This window comes from Bombyx mori, chromosome 27 (genome assembly GCF_030269925.1).
Source record: "Bombyx mori chromosome 27, ASM3026992v2".
Lineage (NCBI taxonomy): Eukaryota > Metazoa > Arthropoda > Insecta > Lepidoptera > Bombycidae > Bombyx > Bombyx mori.
Window position 1 is genome coordinate 909,449 of NC_085133.1, and position 16,559 is coordinate 926,007.

At 38.1% G+C, this 16,559-nt stretch overlaps 1 long non-coding RNA gene across 1 annotated transcript in view; it reads right to left on the reverse strand.

Annotated features, from left to right (window-relative positions):
* The window catches only part of LOC105841688 (uncharacterized), a 57,106-nt gene that overhangs the window by 14,162 nt on the left and 26,385 nt on the right, over nt 1–16,559 (reverse strand). Inside the window, exons 2-3 of the long non-coding RNA XR_009976859.1 lie at nt 2,588–2,775; nt 1,808–1,952 (exon numbers count right to left, since the gene is read on the reverse strand). This is a non-coding gene — a long non-coding RNA (uncharacterized LOC105841688). The remainder of the gene's footprint in view (nt 1–1,807; nt 1,953–2,587; nt 2,776–16,559) is intronic.

Genomic DNA, 16,559 nt, shown 5'->3' on the forward strand with positions numbered 1-16,559 from the left:
AATCAGGTTAATAACTCAATAAGTTCAGATTGAGTTCCAGGAAAAAACATGGACAAATATATTTGTTTCATTCTGAAGTATTTCATGTGAAACAATTTCTAGTTGGCGATACCTATACTATTATAAAATAATTATATCACTACATAGTATAAAACAAAGTCGCTTTCTCTGTCCCTATATCCCTATTTATGCTTAAATTTTTAAAACTAAGCAACGGATTTTGATGCGGTTTTTTTTAATAGATAGAGTGATTGAAGAGGAAGCTTTATATGTATAATAACATTAAATAGTGGAGAAATCAATAATAAATTACAGTTTCCGAAGCGAAGCGAGGGCGGATCGCTAGTATTATTATATGTTAGGTTACAAAGTTATTTAATTTTGCTATTACCTAAAAACTCGTAATTTTGTGTATAATTTGGTCTGTCGATTGATTCCTGAATTTTCTTACTCTACATTGTAAATGTTTTTTGCTCTACACTTACATTTTCATTTGACGTCAAAGTTAAGTGACATCAAAGATAATTTATTACTTAAATTAGTGTCAACAAAACAACACTAGTCTGTCTGTTTTTGAGTAGTCAATAAAGCCCAACGACCTCTGAAGATGACTTCTACGTTGGGTCATTAAATCACAACATAATATGTATCAAAATAACGACACTATTGTCCTACGATAATACGAAAGGTACTATTATTTCGCGACAGAAAATGCTTTTAAGTTTGCTTTGACAGTTTTCGCGCGATTAAAATTTAAATATGTTTCCACTCTAGTTCAAGTGGCGGTGCATATCTATCTATCTATCTTTATATATAAAAATGAATTGCTGTTCGTTAGTCTCGCTAAAACTCGAGAACGGCTGGACCGATTTGGCTAATTTTGGTCTTAAATTATTTGTGGAAGTCCAGAGAAGGTTTAAAAGGTAGATAAATATGAAAATGCTCGGAATTAAATAAAAATAGCAATTTTGTTTTTCCTTTGATGTGTCCCCCGTCGGACGAGTTCATTTTATTTGTTTTAAGTTTGTTTTATACAAAAGTTTAGGTCTTTTATTTATCGATTGAGGCACTACGAAGTCTGCTCGGTCAGCTAGTAATAGCTAATTATTTTAAGCAAAATAAGCGTGCTATCAGTTCTAAATGTAAATAGTACTGAATAACAGCTTATGAGTGATTGAATGTTGTATGATGATGAAATGTGATTGATTTTGTATCTTGTCTGTCTGACTGGCTGTATATTCCTGTAAAACCTATCAATTAACAAATAGGTAATGCATTCTATATAGGAGGTAGGTTAGACGCTATTCCGAGATAATAGCCAAAATCTCTTAGAAAGAAGAAAGGTGACCGTGCTATTTTAAAATCACTCAAATAAATCAACTGTTCAGTGCTATAGTTGTTTATTGTGACGACACGCTCATATCCAGCGGTAGCTAGATGACTATTGCGTGTTGTGTAGGGGTCCACTGCTATTGGCAGTGACGGATTTGCAGTCTCAGCCGCCCTAGGCCCCAAGCCATCAGCCGCCCCTTTCTCAGCATCCACCATATAGACTACATAATGAAATTACTTTATTGCCAACTTTTATTTAGATAGATTTAGAAATTTAGGAAAAAAAATTAGTTTTATGCGGTATAGATTGCATCGTGCAGTACAGTCCGCCCGCCATACGTTATAATAAGATTTTTGACACGATTGGGGCCGAACCTAAATCTGGCATCCCTAGGCCGGGGATTAGGGTAAATCCGCCACTAGCTATTGGAACGAACGTTGCTATTTTTGGATACATTAAAACTGGTATATTGACCTTTATGCGCTATCGCAATGACTTCTCTCATGTGCTCCTCTTGCTGTGGTGGTTGTGGTTCGGAGTCGGCTGCGCGCGCCAAGATCGCGCGAACAACGTCGCGGGGCGGCGCGCCTTGTGGTGTCGGTCTTGAGGTCAGACCCAGCTGATGATGGAAGGTACAAGGTTAATGCGTAATCTTCAAATAGATGCAGGAAGAAGTAGGGGGTTACTAAACTACTACTTTTACTGGTAGTAGGACATCTTGTGAGTCCGCACGGGTAGGTACCACCGCCCTGCCTATTTCTGCCGTGAAGCAGTAACGCCTTTCGGTTTGAAGGGTGGTTCAGCAGTTGTGACTATACTTGAGACCTTAGAGCTTATATCTCAAGGTGGGTGGCGCATTTACGTTGTAGATGTCTATGGGCTCCAGTGACCACTTAACACCAGGTGGGCTGTGAGCTCGTCACCCATCATATGTTATATTATATATATATATCTACAGTGGCTTTTACGGATGTTCCGTTATAACTACTGAACCATACATCCGATTGACTTGAAACTTGTATACTAGTAGTATACAGGGGATTTCGGGGGCGATAAATCGATCTAGCTACGATTTATTTTCAGAAAATGTTGTTTTATTCGTGTTTTCAATAATCAACTATTCCCGACATCTATTGGCGAATAATAATACTATTTTTCTTAATTGAGGACAACTAACCGCTTTAAAGAGACAACAAGATGGCGTTATCAAAAAAAAAACCGATCATCATCTAGTGTATATATAACTAACGTTACCTTGGCGAGTATCTGTGACTTGATCCGCTCTAGTCGCGCGGTAGGGGCGTGGGGGTGCGCGGACGTCGCCGCGGTCGCCCGGCTTACCGCGACGAGCGCCGCACACACGACGAACCAGGCGCGCATCGGCGCCGACGGTCCCGCTCACCCGCCTCCATCGAGCCTGCGACGACGCGACATCGCCATACCTAACGCAATCCAACACACATTTATCGCTTCCAGTTTCTCCGATAACATTCAAGCAAAAGCTTCTTTAACATCGTTGTGTCTCGAAAGTCGACGAAGCGAAAACACGACAGTAAAAAGAGACAACAACATAAATTAATAAGATTTAACGTGGGAGAAAATGAGATAGCAAGCATTATACTGTGTTTCTTATATCGCGTTTCGTATAACAATAAGATGAGCTGAAAGCTCGTTCACCTCAATAGTGGAAGAAAGAAAGAAAGAAAAGCTCAAACTTAGTAAATTAACTACCTACAGATTTTTTAAATTTTAGTAAAGTCACAGCTGGTTCAATTACCTAACGACTTATAACATGTTGCCCATGTGACTATTCATATGACCGTTGTTATCAACTTGCTGCCTATCCATACAAATAACATCCCAACTTTAAGCCCCGCTAAATAATTGACATTTCATTAAAACTTTATGGGTTTATATAAGAGATGAGATCGATCTGCTGATCTTCAAGAGGAGGAGTATCTGATGAATTTTTGGTGCGGTACACGAGAACGGTCAATGGACCGGTCGCAGCAACCACGAGCTATGCGACCCCACAGAAAATATTGTTACCCTAAGCCCGTAATCTACTGCTAGGTTGAAATTTCTCAAATGATCTTTGAGAAGCAATGAAAGTCAAAGAAATTGGCACAACCGAGCTTCGCGGCTTCGCGTCAAAGATGATGATGAAAGCTATTACTAACAACAGCTACTAATCGTTTTCTTGTTTAATTCACTGCGAGACACGGTACATGTGCCTATCATTTTCTACGATCAGACTCGAGTTATGAGCGAATGGGTTTTTTTGTGTATTTGTCATGGATTTAAACCATTCAGAGGTGCTCAGCTTGTGCTTTTGTCTATTCTTAAATGTCTTAATTTTTTAATTGCCTTAGTAGGCAGACGAGCATAATACCCTCCTGATAGCGAGTGACTGTTGTTTCTCATTAACGTCAGCAATGCTAGAGGCCACAGCCAAGTGCCTACTGCGTTCTCCGCAAAATTAGGTACTTTGTAAAAGGATATGTCACAGTGATCAAGAAATATCATGAAGTAAGCTCATTCCAAATCCGGTTGGTACGAGGCAGAAATGCTTTGCTCCAGTGGTGTGGAGTCTAGCGGTAAATAAGAGTTGACGGGACCATTGCAAACAACTCATCCGAGAATACCCCATATAGCATACGGTACATAAGATAGAGAGAGCCGGAGTTCCTTCAAATATCCAGTGATTGCATACGATCCATGAGGACGGAACTATTGACAACCGAAACAGCCTTTTTCTGTGTGATTTCAATGGATACAGCTGAAATTTGGAAATCGGGCCCCAGAGATGGGAGCAGTCTCGATGCAACCTTCAACATGTGCTTTGTGAAGCATAACTCCTGAACTTTGTACATAAGTTCAGACAAATCGTCCAATATTTTGATATTAAAATACCAGAGGAAAATCTATAAAATAGTTCGAACTATAAAACCCAGCTAATGTTATTTAATAACTTGAGAGAAATAGAAGAAAAGAAAATTGGTTAGTTTTATTCACGTTTTAAATAATCACATTGTATGTATTATTATAGTATTCCAACATAAAACGCTGACGTTTGTGAGTTGCACCAAGCAAGACCCGTCAGTTTTATGACACGCGTCACGTCACCTTCTAGTTCAGTTTTAACTACATTTGCCGGATATCCGGAGTTTATCATAATGTCGTTGTAGAAGTAAAATATTATCCGGTTCTGTAGGGTTGAACGGTTTGATAAAGAAAAATCACAAAGTTTTTCTATAAATTGGCGTTGAAAGACCACAGTGGGAGAGCCTGAAGGGAATCATGCTGCAAGCTTGGATGTTAGCTATATTAAGCCATTTAAGGGCATCTTATTGATTGCCTGCTTCTTTGTCTACTGCGTCAATCCTAGATCGAACTTAGGGTCTATGTGAATGATAATAATAATTAGTATAAAGCTTGGACTAGCTTTGTCTTATTGCGTCAGTTGGCATTTAAAATACTTTAGATCCTAATTTGAGCTCTTTGAATGTGTCTCATTTATTTGTTATAAACAGATAACCCTTCCATGTTATGGTATTTTACAACACAAATTCAGTCTAAGGCTAAAAGAAAAAATCCCTAAAACCTTCATAAAACACGGTACTTCTACAACACGATAAAGGGTTTTGGGTTAAATAAAAAATTACATTACGAACTATGAACAGACAATATATCAAAATAACCAAAATTTTACTGCTTATTTTTTATGTATAATACATACAGGCATAGTTGAGATGTTTCGTTCAGAAAAAATACTGTTACGCCGGTAAGAGCAACGCCATCTATCTTCGAATAGCAGAAGCGAATAAGAAGCGAAGCGAAAAAGGACTAGTAAAACCGAGAACACTCGAGAAGTACAACGCCATCTATTATCAAATAGCAGAACAACATATCTCGCATTATCGAGAATTTTCTCTATAATTCTAGGGATGTCGTATCGACTATAAAAGCGTTGCAGAGATGACATGAAGGCAGTTAGTAATCGGATTTACTTGAAGCGAAACAGCAAACGGGTCACCAGAAGCGAAGCGGAAGAAGTGAATTACGAAATGTAAACTGTTCTGTGAGTGTTCTAAGTGTTAAATAGAGTTTTAATTTGTACTTCAATAGAATTTTTATTTATCCCGAACCCCAGCGCGTAACATTACTCTTCTTTTGTACTGGCTTCTAGTCTATAGTAATATTATAAGGCTGAAGAGTTTGTTTGTTTGAACGCGCTAATCTTACAATCGCGGAACTACTGGTCCGATTTGAAAAATACTTTCAGTGTTAGATAACCCATTTATTGAGGAAGGCCTATATATAACATCACGGTAAGGACAATACAAGTAAAAGCACCAATAAAGAATGTCTCAAAATAGGGGTTTAAATAGCTGATTAACATTCTATTATTCAAAAATATTTTCACAAAATCGGTCAAACCATTTCAGAGGAGTATGGTAACTAGCATTGTTTTGAATTTTATATATTAGATTATTTTTTCTGCGGTAACCCTATTGCGTTGCACTCGAGCTTACCAACCAACTTTGAAAAAAATAAGTTTTTATCTTCAGTCTCTTTTACGATTTTAGTTTTGGACTTCCTGTTCTTCGACTGAGTTCGGGAGAGTAATAAAATCTTCGTATTTATTTAGCCAAGAGAACGGTTTCGTTCAAAATTCATATGATTTTTTTATGTCTTTACGCTGGTTTGATTATATCGATGTTACGAGACGCGTTCCATGTTCGATTTTTATGTACATATGTATATTCTTTTTCTATTAGGGCATATTGGTATTCTTTTTTTTTTTATTGCCCTATAGGCAGACGAGCATACGGCCCACCTGATGGTGAGTGGTTACCGTCGCTCATGGACGTCAGCAATGTAGGCAGAGCCAAGCCGCTGCCTACAGTTTAAAAGTTTATTTTAAGAGCTTATAACATAATTATATTTAGTACTAGCTGACCGGGCAGAGTTCGTAGTGCCTTAATCGATAAATAAAAGACCTAAGCTTTTGTATAAAATAAACTTAAAAGGAATCCATCCGACGGGGGACACATCAAAGGAAAAACAAAATTGTTATTTTTATTTAATTCCGAGCATTTTCATATTTATTTACCTTTTAAACCTTCTCTGGATTTCCACAAATAATTCAAGAACAAAATTAGCCAAATCGGTCCAGCCGTTCTCGAGTTTTAGCGAGACTAACGAACAGCAATTCATTTATATATTATTATATATATGTAACCTCTATACGATTAATCCTAAAAGAGGTTAATATGTTATTTATAACATTCTTCTTTAGATGGCATAAATCGAATTTCGATTATTGAAACATAAAAACATTAGAAAGAACATTAGACATGTAAAAAAGCATTATTGAAATATTAAAATATAAAGAGATATAAAAAGAGTGGTGAAGCAATAGCTTTAAATGCTGTTTCTCTTTATAGAGCAACTCAATTTGTGCTATAGTTTTACTAGGCTAAACTGTATTTTGATGTAAATAAAATAATACATTATATGTATGTATAGATAACGCGGCGTTTCTGCCGCATTGCACTCTTGGGTTCCAATTCTAAAGATGGAACATCAGTCACACATTAAAATAAAGAATACGTTGTATACAAAAGCAATTGCTTTAGTTAACACAATTTTCGCGACTGGTTTTATTGGTACATTTTGTTATGTCAGCATCGAGGGTTGTAGGAGGGTTGTACCTATATTGTAAGTATGTGCTTAGTTGTAGGAATGGACCTAATTACTTTTTAATTAGTCGCGAATGCGTTATACTACATACTTAAACACTGCGCTTAGATTTTTAACAAACCCCGCGTATTCCATTTTGTTGTCTTTTTATTATTATTTTTTTTTTATTGCTTAGATGGGTGGACGAGCTTACAGCCTGGTGTTAAGTGGTTACTGGAGCCCATAGACATCTGTAACGTAAATGCGCTACCCACTTTGATATATAGGTTCTAAGGCCTCAAGTATAGTTACAACGGCTGCCCCACTCTTCAAACCGAAACGCATTACTGCTTTACGGCAGAAATAGGCGGGGTGGTGGTATCTACCCATGCGGACTCACAAGAGGTCCTACCACCAATAATTACGCAAATTATAATTTTTAGGGTTTGATTTTTATTACACGATGTTATTCCTTCATACGTGGAAGTCAATCGATGGGATTTGAGCACCGGTGCATCGCTCAACGCGAATGCACTGGACTCTTATCCTTTAGGCCATGACGACTTCAAAATATAGTACAGCGCGGGTAGGTACCATCACCCTGCCTATTTCTGCCGTGAAGCAGTAAGTAATGCGTTTCGTTTTGAAGGGTGGGGCAGCCGTTGTAACTATGCTTGAGAACTTAGAACTTATATTTCAAGGTGGGGGGCACATTTACGTCATAGGTATCTCTGGGCTCCAGTAACCACTTAACACCAGGTGGGCTGTGAGCTCGTCCACCCATCTAAACAAAACAAAAAAAGCAATATGATACGAGATGGAGTAGGACAGTAGGTGGAATGGTGGTCAAAATTAGGTCGTAAAGATAATGGAAGAGCTGTGGTATGATATACTGATGATATAGTCAGGATGGCGGGGCGGATGTGGATGAGAATGGTGGGCGATGGAACATTATGGCATAAAAATGGGAAGGCCTATGCCCAGCCGTTGATATCGAAGGGCTGAAAATGATGACGATGAAACAAATTGCGATTCCTATTGGTGACGAAAGCCACTCAAAACAGGTGAGATAAGCTAGACAGTGCTTTGCAGTAAAACCCAAATTGAACTTTAAAGTTCTAACATAAAGGAAAGTGAACAACAAAAGCACGTAGATCGAGATACCTTAACAAAACTTTCGAAGTCCGGAAGACGGCTGTTGTCGAAACTTTCGAACGGAAAGTGTTTGAGTGTGAAAAAGCTCGGGGAACAGGTGGCGGGCTTAATTTTATTAGCTTTTACGGAGCAATAAATCATGGCACTCAATTAAGTTGGTTATTTTGTGGAACCATTTTAAATATACACAGACAAAAGGGCTCAAATGTAATAGTAACATCTGATGTTCTTAGGCCATGGAATTATTTCCGAATTCACAGCACAACTAGGATATCGGTAGGCAGCGGCTTGGCTCTGCCCCTGGCATTGCTGAAGTCCATGGGCGACGGTAACCACTCACCATCAGGTGGGCCGTATGCTCGTTTGTCTACAAGGGCAATAAAAAAAAAAGATATCGGTTAGTAGTCTTCAAACCTGAATTATTGGCTTGCAAAATGAGCAGGTCAGATAAGAGAGACCAAACTCATTCTAATACAGAACAATTTTCAGCACATCATGACGCGAAAGCAAACCTAAGGGTGAATTTAAATCGCTCCAAAGAGGAGCCGGCTGGAGGCGGAGATAAAACCCGTCCACTCATTAGACTAAAAATAGCTTGACCTCAAATAGAATATGAATATCAAATAGAAACTTTACTGGTGGTAGGGCCTCTATGAGTCCACGCGGGTAGGTACCGACATCCTGCCTATTTCTGCCGTGAAGCAGTAAGGCGTTTCGGCTTGAAGGGTGGGGCAGCCGTTGTAACTATACTTGAGACTTTAGAACTTATATCTCAAGGTGGGTGGTGCATTTACGTCGTAGATGTCTATGGGCTCCGGTAACCACCAGGTGGCCTGTGAGCTCGTCAACCCATATAAGCAATAAAAAAATCTGCACAATCAAACTGTACACTAGTCTAATTTCAATTGAGGAAACACAAACTTACCGTTTACAAAATAAAAATTCTTCGTAATAACAATTCCTTATAAACTGTTAAACCTTTAAAGTAGTGATGATAATGATGATATGTTATCTTGAGCACTGCCAGGTTGCAACTGAACGATTTCTAGCTAATCCGACTTTTATATACCAGGGCGATGTCTACGCAATTCCAGAGCCTATAAACGAAATTGTATCGGAATTACGGATATAGAGGGATTTCTAGAAACGCCTTTTTTTTTTTCCTACCTAATCTGGTACCCTTGAGAGGCTATTGCAGCGTAACCTTAACTAGTAGGTGAGCTCATGGGGCTCAAACCTGACGACGTTGCTAACACGAACCCTAGCAAGAGCCGTGCTTCGCAGAATCTACCACCGGATCGGAAACGCGACCCCCTGAGAAGATCCGGCGAGAAACTCAGTGGGCTGTGTCTGAGGGTTAATTTGCTCGTCGAGCCCTTCGTCGCAAGCGACGGGTTCGGTGAGAACGATGACCGGTGCTTGAAGTACCTAGAAGCACCGTTAGTGGATCGGGACGAGAAACGCTATAAACGTTGATGTGTACGAAAAATACAATCTATATCTATACTAATATTATAAAGAGGAAAGATTTGTTTGTTTGTTTGTTTCGAATAGGCTCCGAAACTACTGGACCGATTTGAAAAATTCTTTTTCCATTAGAAGCCGACATTGTCCCTGATGAACATAGGCTACTTTTTTAATTATTTTTTTTTTTTTTTTTTGGTTTCATGTGTGTTTTAATGTTTCCGAAGCGAAGCGAGGGCGGGTCGCTAGTTAATAAATAAAAGCCATCATCATTGATTGTATTTACCGAGAAATTGTAACAATTTTGAAATGCGAGACAACAGTCTAACCAATGATATCGTTACGAAAATTGCGCGGACGGAGGAGTATGAAATTTCCAACGCTTAGAGTTTATATAGAGAGGGCGTGCGGTATGCTATTTTTTTTAAATTATGTATAAAAGTACATTAAATCTATAAGAAAAACATCACACACACTACCACGTATTTGACACACACACGCACAAAATATATACTCTTTTGTTATTGTTTAAAGTCTGTGGTCAAATTGACAATAGATTAATTTGTTTGTCTTCAATTTATTTGTCTTGGCGGAATCTGCGAAAATTAATTATGGTCGAATTTCGACCATTGTGCGACCACTAGTATTATTTAATTTTTAATATCTAAAACTCATATAGCTTGTATAGTAGATATTTTAAACATAGAAAATTAATATAAGCACGCAGTAGTACATTACATTTATGTTATTTAATCGAAATGATAGAACTAATTAGAGCTGTAATTAACCAATAATTTATTTACACTTCGAAGTGGTATGTTAAAAAAAACTGACTGAAATACTCTGACTTTATGCATCAGTAAATGGCTTCTGAGTTTTGATATCTATGTGTTCCTATAATTACTGATTTTTTACGTATCAGCTCGGTTCTAAAGGCGCCTATAGCTATGCAGTATACTTGAGACACGTGTCTCAAAGTGGGTAGTAGCAATCAGGCTGTGTGTCTACGGACTCCAATAGCCTTAAATGACAACATATTATTATGAGCCCAATTTAAGGACAGATTTAAAATTCGTAGACCGGGCACATCTAGTTTCTCTAAGCGTATGTATAAAATATCATCTACGTGGGTGTTCCTTATTACAGATCTTAGATTCCATGTATCGATAGCACATATATCTTATACAACTTTAAGAGTATATTTGCTTAACACTTCGTACTCATATGACCGCGTCTGTGTGCTTAGGATTTCTGTTCGTTGAAGTTCTACCTTGAGATATGAATTAGTATTCTACAATGTAACCTATGTGTTTTTTAAAGAGACACGTCATCCTCACGACGAAAAGCTCAGCCCCGAACTTAAAAGTACGATGGAGAAATGACTTCTTAAAACTTTGCCCAGTTTACCGGTTGTTACATAGTTACAAGATATTCTTCAAGTTAGACTCTTGAATCTAATCTGCAATGTCTCAAATTATCTTTTCAACTGGTTATCTTTTTGGTTCTGATCTTCAACAACCGACTCAAGCCGAGAATTCAGTTCAAATCCACTGAACTGTATTAAGACAGGGCAGTGTCAACCTAGAATAATAAATAGCATCACCCCTTATTTTTTCATGGGGCTTAGAAAAAACGACCAAGAAATTCATCGGAGAATGGGCAGCAGCAATTTTAGTTATTATACCAGCATTGGACGTATTGTAAATTCACACGCCACCTGCTGTTTCTGCCTGCTTTATCCTGCCTATTTGTGCCGTGTAACAGTCATGCTTTCCAGTTAAAGGATGGGTCAGATGTTAAACAATACATCATCGACTTAATGCGCCAAAGTGGGTGGCAAAGTAATGCCTATAGGCTCCGCAGAAGACTTAGCATCAGATGGATCGTAAGCTCTTTCAACTATCCAGGCAATAAAAAACTGAAAGGCGCCTAAGTATACCAACGAGCGATGATGAAGAAGTCTTTGTGAATTTTTTTGTTGCAAAGCACAATATTTTTATTCCCTAGCAGAATTTAAATAGGCACAACCATGTGCCTAAGTATTACTCCCGTGAAGGCGTTAAGATCACATCTCGGAAGGAAATTAAAGTACACCTACGCGCCCTTAGGGAAACGAAGCTTATTATAACTTTTACCTAAAGAGCTTTTCGGGTTCGACGATTCTAACGTGAATTCCTTGATTAAGTAAAACATATAGAGGTTATTTCAAGCTACAGGTAAGTGGAAAACCCTATAGATAAATCTTACTATTTAAAAGCTTAAGGTGTACATAATTATGCTAAATTATCAGAGTCCATGAAGATCGTAAAGTGAATTATAACGTCCACCTTGAAAAAAGTAGTTAAAATTATGGTTCAATCTTTAAACTAAAAGAAATGGGTGAGACAATGGTACGAGCTCGAACGGGTTCCAAACCTACCCCGCTGCACTACCCTATGCTGATATAATAGTCAGATCGATGTTTACTCTCCGGAGTAAATCTAAATCTAAAATTTTATTGGCTTCCTGTTGATGACTGACTGTGGACGACCACATAAAAGCGGTAGTCAATAGTTCATCATCACTACATGACTGCACGTGGAAGGTGGGCATCAGAGAAGTGTGGCAGCGTACTCTGAAGCTTGCCATAAACTCCTGAAGCGATGACCATTACCACTCTCTCTAGAGCTATACCGACAAGAAGGAAGAACGTCATAGCCTAAAGGATAAGACGTCCGGTGCATTCGTGTTGAGCGATGCACTGGTGTTCGAATCCCGCAGGCGGGTACCAATTTTTCTAATGAAATACGTACTCAACAAATGTTCACGATTGACTTCCACGGTGAAGGAATAACATCGTGTAATAAAAATCAAACCCGCAAATTTTAGATTGCGTAATTACTGGTGGTAGGACCTCTTGTGAGTCCGCGCGGGTCGATACCACTGCCCTGCCTATTTCTGCCGTGAAGCAGTAATGCGTTTCGGTCTGAAGGGTAGGCCAGCCGTTGTAACTATACTGAGATCTTAGAACTTATATCTCAAGGTGGGTGGCGCAAGTAGGAGAGAGACAGATGTCGAACGCTGCCGAACACAGAGGCCGATTGTGCCTCTTTGTCGCTCGTTGCGCGCTCTCGCTTGCACTTCAAGCCTTAAATGGAACGCCTCAGAGCGAGGTAACGCCGCATGAGTCATGTTTTTCCGTCCGTGCAGACGGCTCCATCGAATTATAAGACGTTGTCACGTCAAAAAAAACCTGAAGCGATGACCGCAACCACTTTGTCTAGACCTACAAAGAGGAATCCAAAAGAAGAAGGTCTAATAAGAATATCTAATTCGTAGAGCATCTTCCGATTCTTCTGAATGCATTTAAAAGCACCGCAGTGCAGCTACAATAGATTTATGACGTTAAAACATAACAGATCGAATGATTGGTTACGCGTACAAAAGTTTCCGACTTACGGACATAACTCATAGTGCAACACAGTAGCTTAACTGGGCCACGAAGTTTAGGAGACGCATTGTGGAACAAATTTCCAAATATTTATAACGTTATTAAGTAATACTAGTAGTCCATCGGTAGTCGAAATTTGACTATAATTAATAAATAATAAATAAATAAATAAATATTTACTAACAATCACGCCACGTTAACTGGTCCCGTGATAAGTTCGTAAAGAACTTGTGTTACAGGTACCAGATAACGGATATAAATGTAAGATTTTTATTATACACATACATATATTTAATATACATCCATAACCCTGGAAAATACATTTATATTTATCATACAAATATCTTCCCTTAGCGGGATTCGAAACCGCGACCCCCTTGTGTAGTGACCATGTCACTTACCACTACACCAGACGGCCGTTAAATTATTATATTGTTTTAAATGTTTACATACGCCCTATGATGGAATGCTGTTTTGTATACCCCGGTGAAACTTTTAGGCCGCCTTTACAATTGCTTAATACCATTTACACACATCCATTAAATATCCGTCAAACAAAAGCACAAAACTGTATTAATTATGTCACCGAAGTCTCATAACTTGAGACGGATAAGTAAGACGACCCGGCTGGAAACTTTCGGATGAAGGATAGCAAAAAAAGCTCCGAAACTAACTTCGTAATCGCGACGGAACTTTTACAGTCAATCAAAACGCTAAACATTGATGGATACGCTTTTTAGTTTAGTTATATAAGATCCGATTACGAGATGAAGTCCTTGAAGAAAGGCTACGGTCTAAACGTTAAGATACTCCTTTAGTTCCTGTGTGTACTTACCAAAGTTTTCTAAGGATATAATAGGCTGGGGAAAAAGATTCTTCGCATTTTTTATGAAAATTCACAACATTTTTTAATGTAGTTTATTTAAATTTAACTAAGGTATGTAGGTACCATTTTGTTCGATAACTTTTTTCCATCTTGTAGGTAGGGACATGATCCCATTGCTATAGAAATTTTGGGGCTTCTGATCAAAATGCCGCGACAATTGGTTTTGGCAGTCCTTTCGTGATGTTAACCTTACACTGCCTAAAGAATTCTGAAGAGACCGAAACAGGTGGAAATCTGAAGGTGTCAGGTCAGGACTATACGGCGGATGCATTAACACCTCCCAGTCAAGCGCTCTTAATTTTTGCTGAGTGGCTAAAGATGTACGAGGTCTAGTGTTATCATGATGTAAAACCACACCCCTTCTGTTGATTAACTCCGGCCGCTTTCTCTCAACTTCTTGCTTTAATCTCATCAGTTATTCGCAGTAGAGTTCAGAATCGATGGTCCTGCCTGGTGGTAACAGCTAATAATGAATACCGCCCTTCCAATCCCACCACACACACAGCATCACCTTGTTGCGAGTAAGCCCGAGTTTCGCCACAGTCTGTGAAGCCTGACCGGCCTTTGACCACGACCTTTTTCGCACGTTCTTGTCGTACGTGATCTACTTTTCATCACTAGTTATCAGTTTCTTCAAAAATAGTTCGGTTTCATTACATCGTAATAAAGAATCACAAATGAGTACACGGTTCATTAAGTTTCTTTCAGTGAGCTCGTGAGGTACTCAAATATCGATCTTTTTTGTGTACCCAGTTTTTTAATTGCGCCAAAACTGTTTTGTGGTCAATTCCCAGTTCTTCAGCTATGTCGTAACTACTGATATGCCGATCTTGCTCCTCTTTTTCAAAAATGGCATCCATTTTATCCGTAATAGGGCGACCAGAGCGACGCGCATCTTTGACATCAAAATTTCTGGATTGAAAATTTAAACCAAATTTGTGCTACTCTCACAGACACTGCACCAAGTCCATAAACATCGCCAATTTCTTTCGCGACTTTCGTTTCATTTTCACCTGTTTTGTAGTAAAATTTTAAAATGTATCGTACTTTCTTCATAAGATTCACTCATCTTGACAGTACGAAAAATAAATAAAAATCACACATTTTCCTAATTTGAATTTGGAATTGTCTTCTTTAAAATTTAAACTTTTAATGATGCCAAAACCAGCCAGATACAAAAAGTATAACCAAAGAGATTTTATTACAAGTTCATACATGCTATAATGCTAAAAGACTTTTTCCCCAACCTATCATATTAGTGGTTGTTCTTGATCGACTTCCATGACGAGATATAATCTTATTAATAAATAAAACCCAAATTTGTGGTTCTTCCTAGTCTTGACTATGAACTGTACGAAGCCATTGTACTAACGCGGGTAAGCACCACGATTTGGAATACCTATTTCTGCAGTGAAACCGGTAGAATAAAATCCACAAAATTGGTGATTCTTCTTCGCAGTAATAATAGTTCTTCGTAGATTTAGCATATTACCGCGGCGAAAATGATTTGAAAAGATAAAAATGATATTCACTTGGTAAATCAGTAATAATCGTTTTTGGCTTCTGTAAAGTTAAAGTTCGCGATCTATCTCTGTTTTACAGTTTGGATTACGCATGTCTTTTGTTGTTAGATCTCATATTTACGGAGTCTTAACGCCTACTAAATTCTAATGTAAATTCTAAATGTTGAAATTTTTATTTATGTTTACCTAAACCATTACACTTTAATTAATCGCTGTGTCAAGCTAACTTGTTCGCAACATAAAAATTAAGAAAAACCTGTACATAGAAAATACAAGCTCAAGATCGATTTGGAAGTTGCATTCAAGAAACTCAAGCATCCAACACGGAATAAAAATAAACAGTCATAGTTTTCGACCGGCAAGTGAAATAGTACGACAAAATCAATAATATTTTTCATTTAAGAAAAAAACCGTGTATCCGAATCAGTAACAATTAAAAAAAAACTCTAAATATATTCACTTATTCACAATACACACTTCAATATTCACATTAACTATTTTGATTTACTCGTATATTCAGCACCGTTATTACTAGTTTTAAGATACTCCTGTAAAAAACTCTCCATGAGACAGGCAGTGCCTAATGTGGAGAGTTTTTAGCAGACTGTTATGTGTAAATGTTTTCAAGGTTAATAAATAAATAATAAAAAAAAAAACACAAAAAAAAAGAAACAAAAAAAAAAACTACCTCGCATAACATATATGACAAGTTAGGTTTAGGAGACAAATAATAGGGAAAATTACATTTGGAAAAATGCTTTACACGATTTTCCTTATCGATCGCTGACGATGTGCGATCCTTATCAACATAACGGCTTTGTTATTGAATTTTTGCATCCTTTGTAGACAAACAGTCAATTCTCGTTTAGTTAATATTGTGATATTATTATTATGTGTATTAAGCACCGCCACGCCTGGGAAGACGGCAGGACACTCTCCGGCGAGGTGAGCAACAATCGGCCGGAGCGTTAGGGACTATTGGGAGAGAAACCGGCGAACTATACGGGCATTGTCGAGCAAGACTGCTTTTTGCATTTGGGCCACCACCGACTTTTTGTTGAGACCAAGCCTCTCGAGATGTTT